The sequence below is a fragment of the Phalaenopsis equestris genome, unplaced genomic scaffold, assembly GCF_001263595.1.
Source record: "Phalaenopsis equestris unplaced genomic scaffold, ASM126359v1 Scaffold000799, whole genome shotgun sequence".
Taxonomy (NCBI): domain Eukaryota; kingdom Viridiplantae; phylum Streptophyta; class Magnoliopsida; order Asparagales; family Orchidaceae; genus Phalaenopsis; species Phalaenopsis equestris.
Genome location: NW_018165239.1, coordinates 542,618 through 547,534, shown reverse-complemented (window position 1 = coordinate 547,534; position 4,917 = coordinate 542,618). Strand labels below are relative to the sequence as shown.

Genomic DNA, 4,917 nt, shown 5'->3' with positions numbered 1-4,917 from the left:
TAGCTTAGCGAAATTAGTCTAGGTTAGGTTTTATTAAGATATAGCCTTGGTCAAACATTGAATTTCATGGGATCTGCTCGTTGTCTAGGCCTTATGGTCTGTTATATGTTTATAGTGGGGTTTCTAGCAAGTGAAGCCTACAGCTGATTAAAGTAACAAGCCTCACTGTAAGTTTCACAACAGAAGATAATTCATTACAATGAGGGGTCAACCATGCTACAACTAAGTGGTATTGATGGACGTCAAAGAGTCAGCTTGGAGATGTTCAAGGCGTGGCAGTAAATCCTTTTCTCGGAGACGCAATTTGATGTTGAATTCTTTTTGTACAGCCATGGAAAGATGTACAGATTCAATTTATATTGCTTTTGAATGCCCTTTTTTGTAGTTTGAATGTGGCATTTCTTTTTTGCTTAATTGGTTTTTTTGGACATCTTATTTTTAATAATTTATTTTGAGAAATGAAGTAAAAATTTTAACGATTTAGAATATATCCCAAATTTCACTTCACTCAAATTTTAATCGAATCAATTTTATAAAGTTCTATATAAAGTTCTACGCGTTAAAATGATCAATATTATATATAATACTATATATAAATTGTGAATAGGTTAAAGATATAAAAATCAGAAATTATATGTTTAACTAAACTTAATAACCCTTAATAACCCCTCCTAAACCCCATATTACTGTTCCCAACCAACTCACTCGTGATATTTAGCGTTGGGATGTGTCGAATGGGGGGATCGTCAATCCAGAACCTTCGCATTTCTTCCTTCTCTCCGTTCTCGGTTGCGCTCAATAGGAGCTCCTGCGAGAAGGCTACAATGGTGGAACTATAGCACAGGCGCGATCGCAACACAACTACGACCTACAGAGTCGCGAGCAAAGGAGGCGAGCAACCCGCAGAGTGCCTCAACTCGTTGTTTAGGCTTTTGGGAAAAAATTAGTGAGTACGAAACACTCTTTTGAGCTAATTGAATCATTTCTTTCCTTCCTCCTATTTCCTTTTTTAGATTTATCACAAATTGTGCATCCTTTTGTTTTCGGTTGCTGTAGCAGAGACGATGTCATGTTGGAAGCGAAGAAGTTGGTTTATGAACTTCCATAAGGGTCTTAAGCGACGAAAACAACGAAGATAGGAAATGATTGAATTGATAAGAAGAGAGAAGAAGATTTGGCTGCCTCGAAGAATGGCAGGTTGCTGTGAAAGCTATTTAAGGTACGTTTAAGCTAATGAGTTATATTTTGGGTTAAATTACTTTATAAAGCCAAGATATTATGAAATCCTTAGATATTTACAAATTTTAGGTTATTTACTCAAGGCGGCAAGTTCAATGCGAGCGTGTAGAAACTAGTGGTACGGAGACTAGATTAATTTCTGGTAAAACAAACCAATGCTAGCTTAAAAGAATAATTTGATTAAACAAAATTTCTTTAATTTTAAAATTTATTTTTTGTTCTTTAGGTTATTACTGTTAACATAAATGTTATTGCAACTTCCAGTTAGTTACTTAAAATTAAGAATGCAGCGTGGCAACCATGATGAGTAATTATGTTATCAAATTTTAATAATTTTTTTTCATTTCACAATATATGTTGATTACATGTATTCTTTTGTTCAGCTAGATTTATAATATAACAAATTCTTCATATTGTTAGATTAAAAGGACATGCATATTAAAAAATAAAGATATGATATGCATGAAAGATATGAATATAATGATTGATATGTATGATAGACATGAAATATGAGATATACGTTAGATAAGAGATGAATGATATGAGAGATTCATGATATGAGAGATGCATGATATGAGAGATATATATGATGAATAATTATACAAAAAAGTAAGTATGTATGTTAGTAGATGAATGAAGATGCCTACAAGAATATATGTTTTGAAAAATGAAATAACTTATATATGAATGTTTGTATATGCATGTTAAGAGAAGTTTATCCCCTAAGACAGAGGATTCACTTATACTTGCATGTGCAGTTTTTCTATCACACCAAACAATAGTGATATTTAAATTACTAACCGTTGTGTTGCTCGAAGAATATCGGCTAGGCTCGAGTATACATAGTTTACCTCTGTAGACAATTGTGATGTTTAGATTGTTAACCGCTGTGTCGACGGAAGAATATCGTTTGGCAGTAGATAAGTGTTTTTTATCTCAGATAATTGTGATGTTTAGATCACTAACCGTTGTACCAATGAAATAATATCGGTCAGGGGTTAGATTTTGTTGATGGTGATTCTCAAAGGGATATATATGTATGTAAAGAGTATAAACTAAAAGTAAAATTAAATTAAATGCATATTGAAGCTTTGGATTATGTTCTGAGTGAAGGTCATTGATACTTTGGTAAGTTTAATAAATAATGTCTTATAGAAATATGAAATTTGACCATATTCCATGATTTTTAATAGAGATATGAAAGACCAACATGTATATTAATTTCTTTTCTTAGGTTACTGTAGTTTAGAAGTGTAATTACTAATGTATTATCTTTTGATAACTCATTATGTTGTTTTAATATTTTTTTAGGTATTAAAACTTTTAAACAAATTGAATAGAAAAATAGCAAATGCATACAAGAGGCGAAAACAACAATCAGTAAAAAACTTCTACTTGTTAATTTAATAATTTTCTTTAGTGGCTATCTCATAATTTTTTTAATATTAAATTGTCAGTTATAAAAATAGAATAACAGAGATTATTTTCATCGTCCGACCTTACATTTCTGTTTTGGTTAATTCTAGGCCATGGGTCGTGTCGTGACATGAAATGTGAATGGTTTTTAAACAATCGATCCCATAGCTGAATCTATTAAAATGTACGTTAAGGTTCTGCTAAAGGTACATTGTAAATTCATGTAATGTACGAAGGAACGGGGAAACCAAGAGAATAGACGAAAGAGAAAACGACAAAGCGAAGGAGACGAAATGAATGGTCGGGCAACCAAACAAAGGGAGAGGAAGCGAGGCGTCTGAAGTCTAGAAGACAACTAGCCCCATAAATAAATACGAGAGCAAGAACTAACTAGGAGAGCTGGAGCCACGTGCAGGTGGTTCGATCGAAGAAAAGTCGAACCCTAGCTGCTCATGTGTAGAGGAAGAAGTGGAACAACAAGAAGAATAGTCGAGCTACGTCGTGTGAGGAAGCGGCGACGTCGTAGGTTCTCGCGTGTAGTGATCGGTGAGGAAGAAGGGCAAGCGACTGCGTGTGGGAGGAAAGAGACCCTTCCATGCGGGTGCTAAAGCTGGGCCGATTGTTTAAAGAGTTAGGGGTAATTGATTAAATAAATAAAAATGAGATAAATTATTTAATTTGTAATAACGTAATAAATATGAATACCGTTCTTATTTTAGGCATTCAACTTTAGGGAGTCATGTCAAGGCAAAATAATCAACATCGAGATGACTATTTTTACTTCTAAATTATGGTAATGATGTTTTATTTCTTCTAAATGACGCACATTAGATTGTCATTAGTCAAGTATTTTGTTACTGCAACTAGAATATGATTATTCTGTTTTATTATTCAATCTGATTTTTTAGAAATGAATATGAATGATTTGCATAGTTGTAATCGTGATTTTTAAAATGTAAATGAAATGATTTATAGTATGTTTGTATGTTCATGATTGACTATGATGAAGTCACTTGTTGATGGTATTAGTGGGAGAACACTAAAGGAATAGATGAAAAAGAGGCAACTGATCAGAAGCTTAGAAGACAAGTCACACTATAAATAAACATGAGATGCAAGAACTTCTAGGGGAGATGGAGCCGCGTGAGGATTCAATCGAAGAAGACTCGAAACCTAGCTGGTCGCGTATAGAGGAAGAAGAGGAACAACAGGAAGAATAGTCGAGTTGTGTCGTGTGAGGAGGCGATGCCAAAGGTTCTCGCTTGCAGTGAACAGAGAGGAAGAAGGGCAGGCGATCATGTGTGGGGGTGCTAATGTCGGGTCGAGTGTTTAAAGAGGTAGGGTAATTGATTAAATAAAATAAAAAATGAGATAAACTATTTAATTTGTAATTACATAATAAACATGAATATCATACTTATTTCAGGCATTCAATGTTAGACGATTTGACATTAAGGCAAAATAATCGGCATCGAGGTGAGTACTTTACTTCTATATTTTGTTAATAATGTTGTTTTTCTTCAAAATCACTCGCAATAGAATGTCATTATTCAAGATATTTTGTTACTGCAACTAAAATATTATTATTCTCTTTTATTATTCAATCATGTCATCTGACAATAAATGTGAATGATTTGCATAGTTATAATTATTAACAACACATGCATGTTATCAGGTGATTTTTAGAATGCAAATTAAATGATTTATAGTATATTTACATATGTCTTATTGATTATGATATAGTCACCTGTTGATGGTACTAGTGAGGGAATAATAATGTTTCCATGCACATAAATGGAAAAAGATATTGATATTGAAGTACATTAAGTGATACAAATTTTTAAACCAGCTTTTGTTACAATTGTATAGCGATGAAATGATATAGATATATATTTGATATTAATTTTTTGAATAACATGCTAAAAGTTTATTTTGATTTATAAAAAAACTTAACTGACACGTATATTGTTCTTTTTCATTGTATTGTTATAGTTTAGGAGTACGAGAATTTTTTGGCTTATTTAGATCATTATTATTTTCAAACTAACTTTTCAGTTTAATTAAGTGATAAGAAGATGAGCGAAAAAAAGGAAAATGTTTATAGAAGCCACGGACAACTAATAGCAAGGTAAATTTAAATATGTTGTTTTAATTAAATTGATCGATTACTCTTTCATTTATTAATATTATAGAAAATAAATAACGAAATTTTTATTTCACACCGTCGGATTGTTCATTCCCGTCTTGGTTAATTCTATGCCC

General features: G+C 32.3%; 1 long non-coding RNA gene across 1 annotated transcript; it reads left to right on the top strand.

Moving 5' to 3' along the window:
- Positions 1 to 765: 765 nt before the first annotated feature.
- LOC110031248 lies at positions 766 to 1,382 on the top strand. The gene is made up of 3 exons (XR_002294716.1): positions 766 to 946; positions 1,060 to 1,219; positions 1,309 to 1,382. It is a non-coding gene; the product is annotated as an uncharacterized LOC110031248 (long non-coding RNA).
- The last annotated feature ends 3,535 nt before the right edge of the window (positions 1,383 to 4,917 follow it).